This window comes from Balaenoptera musculus, chromosome 2 (assembly GCF_009873245.2).
Source record: "Balaenoptera musculus isolate JJ_BM4_2016_0621 chromosome 2, mBalMus1.pri.v3, whole genome shotgun sequence".
Taxonomy (NCBI): Eukaryota; Metazoa; Chordata; class Mammalia; order Artiodactyla; family Balaenopteridae; genus Balaenoptera; species Balaenoptera musculus.
In genome coordinates, this window is record NC_045786.1 from 88,123,209 (window position 1) to 88,143,701 (window position 20,493).

General features: G+C 39.0%; 1 pseudogene; it reads right to left on the minus strand.

Annotated features, from left to right (window-relative positions):
* Nucleotides 1–281: 281 nt before the first annotated feature.
* Nucleotides 282–9,465, minus strand: LOC118890402 (annotated as a pseudogene).
* Between the last annotated feature and the right edge of the window lie 11,028 nt (nt 9,466–20,493).

Here is a 20,493-nt window from a genome sequence, read left to right on the forward strand (position 1 = left end):
CCTCGCAAGGGTGTATACCCATTTATCTTGCATATCCTGTGCCAAGACAAGCAACTGAGGTTTGGAGTATGAGATATTGCAGAGAATGCAGTGTGTAGAACAGACATGATGCTGGGATGGGCACTGCTCCATTGGCACAACTGAGCCTCCACGGAGGAAAGCAACACTGCTACAACCATTGAAAGTAAGGAACAAGCTTTACTGCACATTTCATTATGAGGGAAAAGGAGAGAGCACAGTAGAAATCATGTCCTCTCTAATTCTAAAGTACAGATGGAATTGTGAGTCCTTTGTGATTTTCTTCAAAAGAAAAAAGAGCTAGTGTGTGTGTGTGTGTGTGTGTGTCTGTGTGTTGGGGGTCTGGGGGCAGTGGCGATGAGGTCTTCTCAAGCCTGTGACCCAGTCAGGCTGCAGGAGCAGCTAGGATGGTGATGCAGTGATGTATTTGTTCACAGAGAAGCAGACCAACTTGTTGATTAGCTGACCAGTATGGTGGAAGGCAGGCACACCTGTAAGCCCAGGGTGAAGGGAGCCTCTCTCTGGTGTGGCAGGTCAGAGAGCACAGAACCACAACTCTAGATTCCAGTGTGTCTAGGTGACTCCTCAGGCTGGTTTCAAAGGCCACCAGGAGTCCCAGCAGGACATGGTGCCTGCTTGTATACCTGCCTCCACCTTGCTGGTCGGAGAGGTGGTCAGAAAGGACTGACTTCCTTTTATTCCAGTGGAGTCAGGAAATTCAGAAAAACCAGGAATATATCACCCTGCCTGCTCCATTAATTAAAATAAAGTTCCCATTGCTCTAAACAAGACTCAGTATAATAGTTGTGTAAACAAGAATGAAGTTTATTCATCTCTCAAGTAAAAGCCCAAACTTGTAGGTGGCTCTGGTTTGCAAAGTTGTCAGTCTCTCAGGTTCCTTCCATCTTCTTGTTCCATCATCTCTAGGATGTTGCCCTTATTGACATGACCCAAAATGCTCACATGTGGCCAATTAAAAATTGATTGTTATGAGAAAGAAAGGAAAATTTGCTTTGAGGACAACCACCAGTCTCTGGCACACTATGACAACCAAGTCCAGTCCTGCAGTGTGAAACAAAACAAATCAAAAGGTAGTCTCATTGTGTGTGGGAAATAAAAAAAATTTTATATACTTCAGAGAGCAATTTTTAAAATCAGGCATTTTTAACTCAGTGCACTGAATGCCAACAACCCATAGTTTCTGCACAAGGACATGGAAGAATCTAGCTAGGTTGTCTGTCTGTCCTGAGCAACACAGCACACATCACATATAGATGCGGTGGTACAGATGGCAGCTGATTTTTTTCAAACAAACTGGGCAATTTCTAGTATATTTAAGGGAAGTGCAGAGGCACTGACTACAGAAGATGTGGCCACATTCTGTAGAGTAGATATGTCATTTACTCAGTTCAATCTCTAAGTACCCATCCATACAAATTCGACACCAGATATAACCAGGTAGTGTGCAACTTAAAGTTTCTTCTTCCAGGACATTATGGTAGGCACTGTTGGTTACAGATACATCTCTGTCCCTCATCAACCCCTCCTTATCACTGCTCACCACACAGCTGCCAGTTTGGCCTTGGAGTGACCTTGTATTTCCCCTTGGCCTCCTCCTTTCTTCAGTAATCACAATAGAGTCATGGTGAGTTAGGTCAATCACTGAAGGTTCTAGAGAGTCACAAGTGAGGTCAATTATTTCATCACTTTCCCCAAGTTCTATCAGTTCCACTTCCAGAATCACCTCAGGAGTTGTGCCTCCTTGCCCCGGTGTACAGAATTCTCGTGCTTGTCTGGAATTCACCCTGGTACCATAGCACATTCTTGTGTTCATTGTGCTTTTTGGATCCAGTATTCAGAGAAATAAGTGACCTGTGCCAAAGTTTACAGCGAATGCTGAAGTCCTCAATGTCCCACAGCTCTTGGCCAGTCAGTCTCTGACTTACATAAGAATTTAGAGCCCACATTTTCTGGTATATTTGAACTCTGATTCTGGTTCCATTCCTGTCTCCATCTCCACAGCTGCTGTGTTCCCACAGTGGGGTGGGGTGAATCTTCTGGGAGCCACTTATGAGAAAGCTCAATCTGAATTTTTAACTGAAAAAAAATGAGACAAAGATTAAGCATTAGTAATACTTAAAATAAGATTGACAGCAGTATAAAATATATAGATAAATAGAGAAAAATGTGTACTCAGAAGTTTTTGATAACTGTGCATTTAAACAAAGTTTAAACTTTGCGTCCCTCCTCATTCTGTGTCCTGATGGTAGTGAGGAGAAGGAGAAGCCCAATGGGCACTTACATGAAGAGAAGCACAAAATCATTAAACACTAAGAAAGGGTCACTACTTCATACATGATCCAGTATGAGGATCTCAAGAAAACACTTATTTTTTTCCAGAGTAAAAATGGAGAGACTAAAAAGCTCTTTGATAATTTGAGTTTCTAATAGCAAATAAGAAATGAACCAATTAGTCTATGCAGAGGTTCATCTTGCCCGGGATTCCCTTTCTAACAGAGGCAGCAAGTGAAGTTATAAAGAGTTTTATCCTAGATTCTGATCTAGGAACAAGAGATGGAGTTCAAGCATTAGTCATAGAGAGACTTGGTTTGAGTGTAGGCTCTGTGACTTTGGGACATGTGACCTAGACAAAGTTCTCAAAACCTCAGCATGCAAATACTTTTTAAAAATTATTTTGTAATTTAAAAACAATGCATCATTAGTCATCATTAGGGAAATGCAAATCAAAGCCATAATTAGATACCATTTCACACCCATTAGGATGACTATAATTTAAGAGATAGATAATAACAAGTGTTCACCCAACACAGAAGCACCTAAATACATAAAGCAAATATGAACAGACATAAAGGGAGAAATTGAAAGTAACATAATAATAGTAGGGGACTTTAACACCCCACATACATCAATGGACAGATCATCTAGACAGAAAATCAATAAGGAAACACTGGCCTTAAGAAACACATTAGAACAAATGGACTTAATAGATATATAAAGAACAGTCCATGCAAATGAAGCAGAACACACATCTTTTCAGTTGCACATGGAACATTCTCCAGAATAGGTCACAAAACAAGGCCACAAAACAAGTCTCAGTAAATTTAAGAAAACTGAAATCATATCAAGCATCTTTTCCAATCACAATACTATGAGACTAGAAATCAACTACAAGAAATAAAAGACCACACAAAACACAAACACATGGAGGCTAAACAGTATGCTACTAAACAACCAATGGATCACTGAAGAAATCAAAGAAGAAATTTAAAACATACCTGGAGACAAATGAAAACAAAAACATGATCCAAAAATCTGTGGGATGCAGTAAAAGCAGTTCTAAGAGGGAAGTTTATAGTGATACAAGCCTAAGTCAGGAAACAAGAAAAATCTCAAATAAACAACCTAACCTTACACCTATAGGAACTAGAAAAAGAAAAACAAAACTCAAAATTAGTGAAAGGAAAGAAATCATAAAAATCAGAGTGGAAATAAATGAAATAGGTGCCGCAGACCGGCTGCAGAAAGCTAGAAGTTCCTGGCGGTGAGGGGTAAGGAACTGAAAAGCACCAGTATGGGGTCAGAAGGGCCAAGACAACTGATGGTTGCAAGGCAAGTTTATTCAAAGAGCATGAATGTATATATAGGTTTAGTATGGAACGAATATTAGACAATAAATCAGTAAACCTTGTATTTACACATAATTCTGTCGCCACTATCTATGCGCCACTATCTATGCGTCAGCATGCCTTATGGGCCATTCTCTGGAGATACAGACTTCCCCTCAGGGCAGCACGTCCTTCTTCTGGGGAACAACCAGGGGCTCTTAGATCCAGAGCAGGCACCTGGAAAGAAACTGGCCGCAAGCCATTTTCCTTTTTTACGCTCAATACCGCAGCGTCAGGAGTGCATACCAAGAAAGAGACAAGCAGTTCTCCAGAAAGCAGAAAGCTGAATAAGCTTACAGCTTGGGGGCCACCACAAATAGGGACTTAAAAAATAGAAAAGATCAATGAAAGTAAGAGCTGGTTCTTTGAAAAGATAAACAAAATTGATCAACCTCTAGCCAGACTCATCAAGAAAAAAAGAGAGAGGGCCCAAATAAATGAAAACAGAAATGAAAAAGGAGAAGTTACAACTGACACCACAGAAATACCAAGTATCATAAGAGATTACTGGGAACAATTATATGCCAATAAAGTGGACAACCTAGAAGAAATGGAAAAAATCCTAGAAATGTACAGTCTCCCAAGACTGAACCAGGAAGAAACAGACCACTTTACCAGTAATGAAATTGAATCAGTAACCAAAAAACTCCCAACCAAAAAAAAAGCCCATGACCAGATGGCTTCACAGGTGAATTCTACCATTAAGAGAAGAGTTAACACCTATCCTCCTATGCTTCTCAAACGATTCCAAGAAAACTGCAGAGGAAGGAATGCTTCTGAACTCATTTTACAAGACCAGTATCACTCTGATGCCAAAACCAAACAAATATCAGAAAAAAGAAAATTATAGGCCAACATCCCTGATGAACATAGATGCAAAAATCCTCAACAAGATATTAGTAAATCAAATTCAACAAACCTTAAAAGAATCATACATCATGATCAAGTGAGATTTATCCCAGAGATGCAGGGATGGTTTGATGTCCACAAATCAATCAATGTGATGCATCACATTAACAAATTGAATAATAAAAATCATATGATCATCTCAATAGATGCAAAAAAAAAGGTTTTGACAAAATTCAACATTTACTTATGATTAAAAACTGTCAGTGAGAGAGTGGCATGGACTAATGTATACTACCAAATGTAAAATAGATAGCTAGTGGGAAGCAGCCACATAGCACAGGGAGATCAGCTCGGTGCTTTGTGACCACCTAGAGGGGTGGGATAGGGAGGGTGGGAGGGAGACGCAAGAGGGAGGAGATATGAGTATATATGTATATGTATAGCTGATTCACTTTGTTATAAAGCAGAAACTAACACACCATTGTAAAGCAATTATACTCCAATAAAGATGTTTAAAAAAGAAAAAAACTCTCAGTGAAGTGGGTATAGAAGGAACATACCTCAACATAATGAAGGCCACATATGACAAGCCCACAACTAACATTATACTAAATGGTGAAAAGCTGAAAGCATTTCTTCTGGGATCAGGAACAAGACAAGGATGCCTACTCTCACCACTTTTATTCAACATAGTATTGGAAGTTATAACCATAGCAATCAGACAAGAAAAAGAAATAAAAGGAATCCAAGTTGGAAAGGAAGAAGTAAAACTGTCATTGTTTGCAGATGACTTTATACTATATGTAGAAATTCCTAAAGACACCACCAAAAAACTACTAGAGCTCACCAATGAATCTGGTAATTCTAAAATTAGTATGGAAACATAATAGACCCTGAATAGCCAAAATAATCTTGAGAAAGAAGAACAAAGCTGAAGGTATCACATGCCCTGGTTTCAAACTATACTACAAAGCTACAGTCATCAAAACAGTATGGTACTGGCACAAAAACAGACACATAGATCAATGGAACAGAACAGAGTGGCCAGAAATGAACACACACTTATATGGGCAATTAACCTAGGACAAATGAGGCAAGAATATACAATGGAGAAAAGATAGCCTCTTCAGTAAATGATGTTGGGAAAACTGGACAGCTACATGCAAAAAACCAACTGGATTACTTTCTCACACTATACACAAAAATAAATTCGAAGTGGATTAAAGATTTAAATGTAAGACCTGAAACAATAAAACTTCTAGAAGAAAACAAAGGCAGTAAGCTCTCTGACATCAGTCTTAGTAATATTTCTTTGGATATGTCTCTTCAGGCAAGGGAAATGAAAGCAAAAATAACCAAATGGGACTGCATCTAAGCTTTTGCACAGCGAAGGAAACTATTAACAAAATGAAAAGGCCACCTATGGAATAGGAGAAGGTATTTGTAAATGATATATCCAATAAGGGGTTAGTATCCACAATATACAAAGAACCTGATTAAAAAATGGGCCAAGGGTCTAAACAGGCATTTTTCCAAGGAAGACATACAGATGGTTACAGACATATGAAAAGATGCTCAACATCACTAATCATCAGGGAAATGCAAATCAAAACCACAATGAGATATCACCTCACACCCATCAGAATGGCCATTATCAAAAAGACAGCAAATAACAAGTGTTGGCGAGGATGTAGAGAAAAGGGAACACTTGTGAACTGTTGGTGGGAATGTAAACTGGTACAGCCACTATGGAAAGCAGTATGGAGATTACTCAAAAAATTAAAAATAGAACTATCATGTGATCCAGCATTTCCACTCCTGGGTATTTGTCCAAAGAAAACAAAAACACTAATTAGAAAAGATATATGCACCCCTGTGTTCATTGCAGCATTATTTACAATAGCCAAGATATGGAAGCAACCTAAATGCCCATCAATAGATGAATGGATAAAGAAGTTCTGGTATGTATGTGTATATATATTGCATTGGCCAAAAAGTTCATTTGGGTTTTCCCATAAAATATTACAGATCATATATATATATATATATATATATATATATATATATATATAAAATGGAATATTACTCAGCCATAAAAAAGAATGAAATCTTGCCTTTTGTGACAACATGGATGGACCTATAGGGTATTGTGCTAAGTGAAATAAATCAGAGAAAGACAAGTACTGTCTGATTTCACGTATATGTGGAATCTAAAAATCAGAACAAATGAACAAACATAAAAAAACAGAAACAGAGTTATAATTACAGAGAACAAACAGGTGGTTGCCAGAGGGGCAGTGGTGGGGGAGGAAAGAAATAGATGAGGGAGATTAAGAGGTACAAATGTCCAGTTGCAAAATAAATAAGCCATGGGTATAAAATGTACAGTGTGTAGAATATAGTCAATAACTATGTAATATCTTTGTATGGTGACACTATAATCATGGTGACTATTTTGAAATGTATAGAAATATCAAATCACTACATTGTGTGACAGGAACTAATATAGTGTTGTAGGTTAATTATACTTCAAAAACAAACTCATAGAAAAAGAGACCATATTTGTGGTTACCAGAGGCAGGGGGTTGTGGGAGGGGGAATTCAATGAAGGCAGTCAAAAGGTACAAATGTACAGTTATAAGATAAATAAGTATAGGGATGTAATGTACAACATGATAAATATAATTAACAGCAGGATGTTATATATAAAAATTGTTAAGAGAGTAAATCCTAAGAGTTCTCATCACGAGGAAAAATTTTTTTCTATTTCTTTAATTTTGTATCCATATGAAATGACGGATGTTCACTAAACTTATTGTGATAATTGTTTCGTGATGTAACACCTTAAACTTATACAGTGCTGTATGTCAATTATATCTCAATAAAACTGGAAGAAAAAATAAGTGTTGGCAAGGATGTAGAAAAATTGGGACTCTCACATACTGCTGTTGGGAAGGTAAAATGGTGTGGCACCTCTGGAAAATAGTCTGGCAGTTCCTCAAAAGGTAAACATAACTATATGGTAAACATATAGTTATTATATGACCCAGCAATTCCACTCCTAGGTATATACACAAGAGAATTGAAAACTTCTGTTCACACTGAAAAGTTGTACATGAATGTCAATAATAGTATTATTTTTATTTTTTATTTTTTAAAAAATTTTATTTAATTTATTTATTATTTTTGGCTGTGTTGGGTCTTCATTGCTGCATGTGGGCTTTCTCTAGTTGCGGTGAGCGGGGACTACTCTTTGTTGCGGTGCGCGGGCTTCTCATTGCAGTGGCTTCTCTTGTTGCGGAGCACGGGCTCTAGGCACCAGGCTTCACTAGTTGTGGCGCACAGCCTCAGTTGCTCCACGGCATGTGGGATCTTCCCGGACCAGGGCTCGAACCAGTGTCCCCTGCATTGGCAGGTGGATTCTTAACCACTGCGCCACCAGGGAAGCCCAGTAATAGTATTATTTTTAATAGCCAAAAAGTGGAAACAACCCAAATGCTCATAAACTGATGAATGAATAAATAAAATGTGGTATAGTCCTACAATGGAATATTATTCAGCAATAAAAAAAGAAATAAAGTGCCAATACTTGCTATAATGGATGATCTTTGAAAACATCATATCAAATGACAGAAGCCAATCACAGAAGACCACATACTGTATGATCCCACTTATATGATAAATCAAGAATAGGCAAATCCATAGGGACAGAAAGATTAGTGGTTCCTTAGGGCTGGGGGTGGTTGGGGAGAAATGAGGAATGATGTCTAATCGGTACAATGTTTCTTTTGGGGGTGATGAAAATGTTCTAATATTGAGAAAATGGTTGCACAACTCCATGAATATACTGTAACCCACTGAAGTACATTGTAAATAGGAGGATTTTATGGTTTGTGAATTATACCTCAATAAAACTTTAACGAAAACAAATAACCTAAAGATGCCATAGAAATATTACACAAAACAGTGTGAGATATCTGAATTTAGACACAAGCCCTGGAAGCTGGGAGCCCCAGAAGAAAATGGGGGGAGCCTAGAGGAGGCTTTAATGAATACAAATACCTTAATAAAGCTTTAACGAAAACAAATACTTTAAGATGCCATAGAAATATTTCACAAAACAGTGTGAGATATCTAAATTTAGACACAAGCCCTGGAAGCTGGGAGCCCCAGAAGAAAATGGGGGGAGCCCAGAGGAGGGTGCAGTGCTCAATGCTCCACCAGATGGCGCCCACCTGCATACTGAGTCAGTCCTTATCTTAGACCCCACAAACACCTGTCTCTCATCGGATCACTACCTTCGTGACCGGCCTGCCCCTCCAACGCTCTGCACTCAGGGAAAGACAACACTCGGGGTGACACCGGGCAGCCCTGCAATACAGTGCCCACCACCCTCGACTCCACCCACGCAGCCAGCAGCTCATCAATGACCTAGTGTTTTGTCCGGTTGCGCCCTGTCCTGCCTGGGTAGCTATGTACTAAGAATAGAGCAGGAAGCCTGCGCTCCAGCGGCCTGTCACTTTCCGGCCCCTCCGCTGCTTGTCGGTCCGCTCGGGACCGATCCTGAACCAGCCGAACCTGGCGCCTGACTACACTGGGCCGGGAAAGAGCACCAAGGAGCCAGAGGCCAGGGAAGAAAAGGAGAAGCGGAGGGAGGGGGCGGCACGGGAGCGGGTACTCACGGTGAACGCGCCCAGGCTGGCGGAAGCGCCCAGTGAAGAACAGAGCCAAGGTCACGGAGCAGCAGTCCCGGCGCTTACTCCCACCCACCTGATGGCAGAAAACGCTGGGGTTTTCTCTCCTTTCAACCCGCTAGTTTAGTTTCTCAACTGCCCAATCAACATTCGATCCCGTAGTAGCTCGTCACAGGTCTCTGGGCAGAAATCGCTGTTCCAGGTTAGAAGAGGGGACTTTCCCGTCCCTATTTTCTCTCTCTCTCTCTCTCTCTCTCTCTCTCTCTCTCTCTCTCTCTCTCTCTCTCTCTATATATATATATATATATATATATATCTCCCGTGCCCGGTTCTCCGACCGGGTAGTTTGTTGTTTTTTTGTTTTGTTTTTTCTAGTCATTAGATCAGCAACTCTCACGCTGAGAAAAGTGGTTCTCAATGGAGGCGGAAATTGACTGGGTTTCTTTTGCTTCTTCCAATGATGTGGTCCCTACGGGTATTTAAGGGCTGAGGGCCAGGGACCCCAGCCTATACACACACTCTGTTTCTCTCTCTCTTCCTCTCTCTCTTTGAAAAACCTGCTTATACCAGCTCAGTACCAAGAAGTTTTCCCTTGTATCTCCTTGCTGTGGTTTTAGGTAATTTTATGTTTTCTAGTGGGCTGTGAAAATAAATAACCACTGGAAATAAAAGCAGTTGCCTAGAACTTTACATTTTACAGAGATCTTCTTATCACCATCCGCTTCTCAGAATAACCCTTGAACAGAATCTCAGAGTACACACTCAATATTCATGCAATGAATGATTGATCAAATAAATGAGTAAACTTTCTGATGTAGGGATGATTCTTCCGTTTTATGGATATGGTGACAAAGAGTCAAGACAGTAATAATGACTTTTCCAATTTCTTTTATGGGGTTAGGATTCAAACTTAAACAGTAATATGACTTTTCCAATTCCTTCTGTGGAATTAGGATTTCAACTCAAATTGGGGTTCAATGGTATTCACACTTTAATGCCAGCTGCTTAGAAACTTTGAACTTTATTGGAAGTTTGGGATTACATGTGTTGTGGGCCTAGTAGAGGAAGTTAACAGGAAACTCACAGTACCAAACTGAAGCCCCACCCATGGTCTATGAGCCCATCCCCAGCTTTTTCATATTTTGCTGCTATCAGCTGCACCTGCCCATTACCCCTAGTCCTGCAAATTACACTCAGGCACTGGAGTGAGCTGAAGGTACCTGGGAGTTCTGTGTTTCACCCCACTTCACCCTCCTGGCAGCCTATAGCCAAAGCCAGGCTAATGTGGAGTACCAAAGCCCAGGTCCTTTGTTTCAAGGCAGGACAAACTCTGATGTCTATTCTTTTATTCTGAACTCCCATGGGCATAGGTTGAGTGTAGGACTTCTGAAGTCACACCCTCATTTGGCTTCTTACCATTCCCTATCCTTCATCCCCCATGCCCTTATTGGTTTCTCCTGGAAGCCCTTTCTTTTTTTTTTTCTTTTTGAATTTTATTTTCTTTATTTTTTTATACAGCAGGTCCTTATTAGTCATCAATTTTATACACATCAGTGTATACATGTCAATACCAATCGCCCAATTCAACACACCACCACCACCACCCCCCACCGCTTCCCCCCCTTGGTGTCCATACGTTTGTTCTCTATATCTGTATCTCAATTTCTGCCCTGCAAACCGGTTCATCTGTACCATTTTTCTAGGTTCCACGTATATGTGTTAATATACGATATTTGTTTTTCTCTTTCTGACTTACTTCACTCTGTATGACAGTCTCTAGATTGATCCACGTCTCTACAAATGACCCAGTTTCGTTCCTTTTTATGGCTGAGTAATATTCCATTGTATATATGTACCACATCTTCTTTATCCATTCGTCTGTCAATGGGCATTTAAGTTGCTTCCATGACCTGGCTATTGTAAATAGTGCTGCAATAAACACTGGGGTGCATGGGTCTTTTTGAATTATGGTTTTCTCAGGGTATATGCCCAGTAGTGGGATTGCTCGGTCATATGGTAATTCTATTTTTAGTTTTTTAAGGAACCTCCATACTGTTCTCCATAGTGGCTGTATCAATTTACATTCCCACCAACAGTGCAAGAGGGTTCCCTTTTCTCCACACCCTCTCCAGCATTTGTTGTTTGTAGATTTTCTGATGATGCCCATTCTAACTGGTGTGAGGTGACACCTCATCGTAGTTTTGATTTGCATTTCTCTAATAATTAGTGATGTTCAGCAACTTTTCATGTGCTTCTTGGCCATCTATATGTCTTCTTTGGAGAAATGTCTATTTAGGTCTTCTGACCATTTTTGGATTGAGTTGTTTGTTTTTTTCATATTGAGCTGCATGAGCTGTTTATATATTTTGGAGATTAATCCTTTGTCTGTTGACTCCTTTGCAAATATTTTCTCCCATTCTGAGGGTTGTCCTTTCATCTTGTTTATGGTTTCCTTTGCTGTGCAAAAGCTTTGAAGTTTCATTAGGTCCCATTTGTTTATTTTTGTTTTTATTTCCATTACTCCAGGAGGTGGATCAAAAAAGATCTTGCTGTGATTGATGTCAAAGAGTGTTCTTCCTATGTTTTCCTCTAAGAGTTTTATAGTGTCTGGTCTTACATTTAGGTCTCTAATCCATTTTGAGTTTATTTTTGTGTATGGTGTTAGGGAGTGTTCTAATTTCATTCTTTTACATGTAGCTGTCCAGTTTTCCCAGCACCACTTATTGAAGAGACTGTCTTTTCTCCATTGTATATCCTTGCCTCCTGTGTCATAGATTAGTTGACCATAGGTGCGTGGGTTTATCTCCAGGCTTTCTATCTTATTCCATTGATCTATGTTTCTGTTTTTGTGCCAGTACCATATTGTCTTGATGACTGTAGCTTTGTAGTGTAGCCTGAACTCAGGGAGTCTGATTCCTCCAGCTCCATTTTTTTCCCTCAAGACTACTTTGGCTATTCGGGGTCTTCTGTGTCTCCATACAAATTTTAAGATTTTTTGTTCTAGTTCTGTAAAAAATGCCATTGGTAATTTGATAGGGATTGCATTGAATCTATAGATTGCTTTGGGTAGTATAGTCATTTTCACAGTATTGCTTCTTCCAATCCAAGAACATGGTATATCTCTCCATTTGTTGGTATCGTCTTTAATTTCTTTCATCAGTGTGTTATAGTTTTCTGCATACAGGTCTTTTGTCTCCCTAGGTAGGTTTATTCCTAGGTATTTTATTCTTTTTGTTGCAGTGGTAAATGGGAGTGTTTCCTTAATTTCTCTTTCAGATTTTTCATCATTAGTGTATAGGAATGCAAGAGATTTCTGTGCATTAATTTTGTATCCTGCAACTTTACCAAATTCATTGATTAGCTCTACTAGTTTTCTGGTGACATCTTTAGGATTCTCTATGTATAGTATCATGTCATCTGCAAACAGTGACAGTTTTACTTCTTCTTTTCCAATTTGTATTCCTTTTACTTCTTTTTCTTCTCTGATTGCCATGGCTAGGACTTCCAAGACTATGTTGAATAATAGTGGTGAGAGTGGACATCCTTGTCTTGTTCCTGATCTTAGAGGAAATGCTTTCAGTTTTTCACCATTGAGAATGATGTTTGCTGTGGGTTTGTCATACATGGCCTTTATTATGTTGAGGTAGTGGCCTGTGCCCACTTTCTGGAGAGTTTTTATCATAAGTGGGTGTTGAGTTTTGTCAAAAGCTTTTTCTGCATCTATTGAGATGATCATATGGTTTTTATTCTTCAGTTTGTTAATATGGTGTATCACATTCATTGATTTGCATATATTGAAGAATCCTTGCATCCCTGGGATAAATCCCACTTGATCGTGGTGTATGATCCTTTTAATGTGTTGTTGGAGTCTGTTTGCTAGTAATTTGTTGAGGATTTTTGCATCTATATTCATCAGTGATATTGGTCTGTAATTTCCTTTTTTTGTGGTATCTTTGTCTGGTTTTGGTATCAGGGTGATGGTGGCCTCATAGAATGAGTTTGGGAGTGTTCCTTCCTCTGCAATTTTTTGGAAGAGTTTGAGAAGGATGGGTGTTAGCTCTTCTCTAAATGTTTGATAGAATTCACCTGTGAAGCCATCTGGTCCTGGACTTTTGTTTGTTGGAAGATTTTTAATCACAGTTTCAATTTCATTACTTGTGATTGGTCTGTTCATATTTTCTGTTTCTTCCTGGTTCAGTCTTGGAAGGTTATATCTTTCTAAGAATTTGTCCATTTCTTCCAGGTTGTCCATTTCATTGGAATAGAGTTGCTTGTAGTAGTCTCTTAGGATGCTTTGTATTTCTGTGGTGTCTGTTGTAACTTCTCCTTTTTCGTTTCTAATTTTATTGATTTGAGTCCTCTCCCTCTTTTTCTTGATGAGTCTGGCTAATGGTTTATCAATTTTGTTTATCTTCTCAAAGAACCAGCTTTTAGTTTTATTGATCTTTGCTATTGTTTTCTTTGTTTCTATTTCATTTATTTCTTCTCTGATCTTTATGACTTCTTTCCTTCTGCTAACTTTGGGTTTTGTTTGTTCTTCTTTCTCTAGTTCCTTTAGGTGTAAGGTTAGATTGTTTACTTGAGATTTTTCTTGTTTCTTGAGGTAAGCTTGTATAGCTATAAACTTCCCTCTTAGAACTGCTTTTGCTGTATCCCATAGGTTTTGGATCATCGTGTTTTCATTGTCATTTGTCTCTAGGTATTTTTTGATTTCCTCTTTGATTTCTTCATTGATCTCTTGGTTATTTAGTAACGTATTGTTTAGCCTCCATGTGCTTGTGTTTTTTACGTTGTTTTCCCTGTAATTCATTTCTAATCTCATAGCGTTGTGGTCAGAAAAGATGCTTGATATGATTTCAGTTTTCTTAAATTTACTGAGGCTTGATTTGTGACCCAAGGTGTGATCTATCCTGGAGAATGTTCCGTGCGCACTTGAGAAGAAAGTGTAATCTGCTGTTTTTAGATGGAATGTCCTATAAATATCAATTAAATCTATCTGGTCTATTGTGTCATTTAAAGCTTGTGTTTCCTTATTTATTTTCATTTTGGATGATCTGTCCATTGGTGTAAGTGAGGTGTTAAAGTCCCCCACTATTATTGTGTTACTGTCGATTTCCTCTTTTATAGCTGTTAGCAGTTGCCTTATGTATTGAGGTGCTCCTATGTTGGGTGCGTGTATATTTATAATTGTTATATCTTCTTCTTGGATTGATCCCTTGATCATTATGTAGTGTCCTTCCTTGTCTCTTGTAACATTCTTAATTTTAAAGTCTATTTTATCTGATATGAGTATAGCTACTCCAGCTTTTTTTTGATTTCCATTTGCATGGAATATCTTTTTCCATTCCCTCACTTTCAGTCTGTTTGTGTCCCTAGGTGTGAAGTGGGTCTCTTGTAGACAGCATATATATGGATCTTGTTTTTGTATCCATTCAGCAAACCTGTGTCTTTTGGTTGGAGCATTTAATCCATTCACGTTTAAGGTAATTATCGATATGTACATTCCTATGACCATTTTCTTAATTGTTTTTGGTTTGTTTTTGTAGGTCCTTTTCTTCTCTTATGTTTCCCATTTAGAGAAGTTCCTTTAGCATTTGTTGTAGAGTTGGTTTGGTGGTGCTGAATTCTCTTAGCTTTTGCTTGTCTGTAAAGCTTTTGATTTCTCCATCAAATCTGAATGAGATCCTTGCCGGGTAGAGTAATCTTGGTTGTAGGTTCTTCCCTTTCATCACTTTAAGTATATCCTGCCACTCCCTTCTGGCTTGTAGAGTTTCTGCTGAGAAATCAGCTGTTAACCTTATGGGAGTTCCCTTGTATGTTATTTGTCGTTTTCCCTTGTTGCTTTCAATAATTTTTCTTTGTCTTTAATTTTTGCCAGTTTGATTACTATGTGTCTTGGCATGTTTCTCCTTGGGTTTATCCTGTATGGGACTCTCTGCATGGAAGCCCTTTCTTAATACTAAATCACTTACATCCAAATCCCTGGCTCAGGGCCTGCTTCTGCAAGAACTCAACCTGACTCTTCAGATGATGAAAATGGTATGCAAAGTTGTAGATAGCTTAGTATACCAAGAAAACCACTTCAAATAACAGTATGGCATTGTGTGGCATCAAGAGTCCTCTCTGTTTTTTCTAAGTGAAAACAGTAAAAAAGAGGAAGTGGGCCATGGGGGAGGGGAAGGCTGCACATCACTGAGGTCTTCAGTTGGGCCTGTGTGCTATAGAGATATAAATATCTTCTTAGTTTTGTAGACTTTTTAATCATCTGTGTTGTGGAGGACCAAAGAAGATGAATAACTGTATCCAATTAATGAGAGAAGTTGTGTGGAATTTAGTGCATAGTAAGTACTTGATATATGATCAAACTGTGATTTTTAATTATATTTACTAGTTGGTTTTTTTTCTGTTAGCCCTTCTTGTGCTCTCTAAAGTATCAGAATAGTTTTTAATGCATAAAGTTTCCAATTAAGGTACTCACAGATATTTTATTTCTTAAGATAACTGGGACCCAAATTTTAGTCTTCAATTTTTTTTTTGTAAAAGCCTAGAATTCAAGGAAAGATGAGGCTGATTTTTGGCCCTAAAATCTTGATGGCTACATTGCAGACAAAATACTGATTTTTATTAAAGAAAGGCTTTGAGTTTTACCTCAAGAGTTTACAACATAAGAAATATAAGTAAAAAGCAACAAGCCCAAACATATTGGGAGAGTAGTTGTCGACAAAAACTAGAAAAGAACATTTGCCAGTTCTCTGTATTGTTTCCTTTTATGCCATGTTTTCATTTGGGACAGTGAAAAAGAAGTGAGATATAAAAATTATTATTTCAAACAATTTTAAAATAAACATAATAATAATGACCATTTTTTAAATGATAGAACTAAAATCTCCTGAAAAGCCAACCACACCAAAATGAACACTGATAAGTGATCATCTCTAGGTGGTGGGATTAACAAGTTTTTTTTCTGCCTATACAAACTTTCTATTTTTAAAAATAATGAACATACACTCAATAAAAGTGGTAAAAATTCAGATCATATAGAAGTATGTAGAATTATATTTTAAAAGTCTGCCTCCATCTTCTCCTGACATCTTAGCCCCTACCCCCAGGTAAACATTGTTAAGAGGTTGTTGGATACATTTTTGGACCTTTTCTTGTCGGTGTATCTGCTTAGAGAGGTTGAGAAAAAAAGTTAATGTAGTTTGTTTTAAATCTATATAAAAATGTGGTCAGAGGTAGCACCTCAGCTTGGAGTACCTGAGATGGCAAACGCTGATGCTCTGAAATGGGGGATGAGCAGGATGACCACCACAGCTGCCAAGATCTGAGCACCATTCTTTTTTTTTTTTTAATTAATTAATTAATTTATTTATTTAATTTTTTTTTTTTTGGCTGTGTTGGGTCTTCGTTTCTGTGCGAGGGCTTTCTCTAGTTGTGGCGAGCGGGGGCCACTCTTCATCGCTGTGCGCGGGCCTCTCACTGTCGCGGCCTCTCTTGTTGCGGAGCACAGGCTCCAGACGCGCACTCTCAGTAGTTGTGGCTCACGGGCCCAGTTGCTTCGCGGCATGTGGGATCTTCCCAGACCAGGGCTTGAACCTGTATCCCCTGCATTGGCAGGCAGATTCTCAACCACTGCGCCACCAGGGAAGCCCCTGAGCACCATTCTTGAGGAATATTCTTGAAGAATACACAAACCACTAAGTTACAGTCACAGTCTCATCTCTTGATGTTTCCTTGTAGGTCTTTGGATCAACAGAGCAGTTGCAGGTTAAAACTGATGAATCCTAACTCACATTTCTGTATTTCTTTAGACTCTCTCTTCCAGGTGTGTTTTTTCTCCCTTTACCTTGGTGAATTGACTTAAGCCATGGGTCCCTCCCTAAAGCTTTTTCTCACTATTGCTTGCTTTGGTCAGTTAAGGTAGGGGGTCCCCTCAGGCTGTCCCTGCAGTTCTAAAACCTGCATCTGATCATATGCTGTCTTTCTCTAGTTTCTTGGATCTTTCTAAATTCTTCTAAATGGGGAATTATAAGGAAATGCAAGGAGAACTATTTACCAAAGGTTAAATTTTTAAAATAGCCATAACATAAAATGGAGAGTGATGGGTAAACATTGAGAGAATCCAGTGGAATCCAAAAGGTGGTAATCCTGTTATAAGAGATTACAGGAGTTCATGATATTTTTTTCTTTATTTTCAGTATTTGATGATGAGGGGGACAATTTTAGAACAATTATAAAATCAATTTCCTAAAAGAAAAATGTTATATATCAATTAGCCAAATAATTCTTCAAATAATCAATTTGCCCCAAACTGAGAGACAGCTTCTTTGGGACCTTTCATCAGCACAGCCTGGGGTGAGACCAGCCCTTTGCCTGGGAGAATGGTGGAGTACTGTGGGTTCCACCCTCCTTCCATCTGGCCAGGCCATGGTAGGTGGTGGTTGGCTCAGCTGCCACATCCCCCAGTGTTTAGAAGAGCAAGACACAGGCTCTATCGTTGGCCATGGTGAGCAGGAGGGAAACACCACTGTTCAGGGTCTGACCCTGCCATTTCCCGTCTACTCCTCCACTGTCATCCCACCCCAAAATCCCTCCTCCTTCCCCCCAATACATATGGTTTCAGAAAAACACCAACTGACACCAAGGAAAATGGATTTTAGCAAATTGATTTTCTAACATACTAGTCAGCTTTCTCTTCTTTATTTATCCCTCATCCATGCCTTGAGTAACAACTATTAAGGGCATTACCTACCAGACCTGCTATGGTGTGTGATAACAAATATAAAATGCATGTGCTTGTATATAATGGCTTCCAATATATATTTTCTAGAAACTGCTTTTTGTTTCAGCAATATTGCATGGTTCTTCTTCCATGTCAGTATATAAGATCTAATTCTTTATTACTGAAATTGAGACTTTTTAATTTGCATTGCACAGTTATATTTAATAAGCTTAATTAAGCTCCAATATTTTTCCTCTTTGATCAATCTCTTTTTCTGAAATGGGGGACTAAGCCATGCTCCAAAGGGGCATTACATTGAACCATTAGCCAGCAAAGCAGCTTTTCACAAAATTGTTCTGTTGAGTGACATGGAACAAAAAGTCCTTTGATTTAACCCAATAGGTCTCAACCCTGGCTGCACATAAGAACTATTCAGAAATTTAAACAAACAATACTGTGAAAACTTATGTCCACAAAAATCTGCACATGCCATTTATAGCAGCTTTATCCATAATTGACAAAATTTGGAACAAACCAAGATGTACTTCAGTAGGTGAATGGATAAATAGACTGTGGTACATCCAGCTAAAAAATGAGTTATAAAGTCATGAAAAGACATGGAGGAACTTTAAATGCATATAACTACGTGAAAGAAGTCAATATGAGGGGCTTCCCTGCTGGTGCAGTGGTTAGGAATCCACCTGCCAACACAGGGGACACGGGTTTGAGCCCTGGTCTGGGAAGATCCCACATACCGTGGAGCAACTAAGCCCATGTGCCACAACTACTGAAGCCCGCGTGCCTAGAGCCCGTGCTCCACAAGAGAAGCCATTGCAATGAGAAGCCCGCGCACCTCAATGAAGAGTAGCCCCCCCTCACCACAACTAGAGAAAGCCTGCGCACAGCAACGAAGACCAAATGCAGCCAATAAATAAATAAATAAATTTTTTAAAAATAAAATTTTTTAAAAATTTAAAAAGTCAGTATGAAAAAGCTACATACTGTATGATTCTGGATAAGGAAAACTATGGAGACAGTAAAAAGATCAGTGATTGCCGGGGGTGGGAGAAATTAATAGTCCGAGCACATAGGAATTTTAGGGCAGTATAATGATGGATACATGTCATTATACATAGTATATACCTACAGAACAAAACACCAAGAGCAACCTTAAATTATGGACCTTGTTGATTATGATGTGTCAGTGTAGGTTCATCAGTTGTAACACATGTACCACTCTGGTGGGGGATGTTGATAATGGGGGAGGCTATGCATGTGTGGGAGCAGGGGGTATATGGGAAATACCTGCACCTTCCCCTCAATTCTGCTGTGAACCTAAAACTGCTCTAAAAACATAAGGTCTTAATTAAAAGAAAAAAACCCAGTAATAATAATACTGATATCTGGGCTTCATACTTACAGACTGTGATTTAGTTGGTCTGGATTGGTGCCTGGAAAGCTGGGGTTTTTTTTTTTTTAATAGACTTTATTTTTTAGAGCTGGTATTATTAAGTTCCACAGGTGATTCTAATGTGCATCGATGGTGGAGAGTTACCAGTCTAAATAAGGCACCCCTCAATCTGCTCAGCTGAGTTCCTACAAGTCTTCACCCAGGTACCCTTGCTCCACTGGTTGGAATTATCCACACCTGTCACACCTCTATACGTCTTATAATTTTACCTCCTTACCTCAGGCCCCGTTTACCATTTGGAAGAACCACTACCCAGTAAGTCTCAGCACAAGCAAATGCCTTCCTTAACACTTACCTAAAGTTTTGTTTTTGCATATTGGAAGTTAGTTAGTTAGTTAGGCAGAAATATAGATAAATATTGGAGAAAAGGGAACACAGTTGGTGCACAGTTGGTGGGAATGTAAATTGCTACAGCCACTATGGAAAACAGTATGGAAGCTCCTTAAGAAATAAAAACAGAGCTACCGTACAACCTACCTAAGGATTTTTGTTCCCTGAACACATTTTCCTATCACCTAGTTCTTTGGGCACAACTATGCTATACTCTTTATCAGGATATATTTTACTTCTTCAAGTGCATGTCTACCCCTCCACTAAGGCTATCTGAGAGCAGTGTTGTGTCTTATTCATCTCGTCAGTACCTGGCACTAACTCACTCAAATTCCTGCTCAAATTTTTTTAAATGCACAAAGCCGGTCATCAAGTATGCCAGTATGCCTTGAAATTTTTTAATCTAGTATTTTTCATTTAGGTATATTGCTTGCTAAAATAGGAAATCCTCCAGATACTTTTGCTCCCTCTTAAAGTCTGCACAGTCCTCATTTCTTAGCCCAGGGAACAGAATTCTGGTTAAAAGACAGAAGCCAGGTCTTCCAGCAGATAGCTGTGTCACCCTAAGTCATTTAACTTCTTGGGGATGCTGTTCCTCATTCGGAAAATGTAGATCGCTGATGCCCCTTCCACTGTGAGCCAAACCCTATACATCAGGAGTTCACACTCTCCTCCAAGTGATACTGGAAGATCATTTCCCTGTTTGAACAAAGGGGTTAGAAG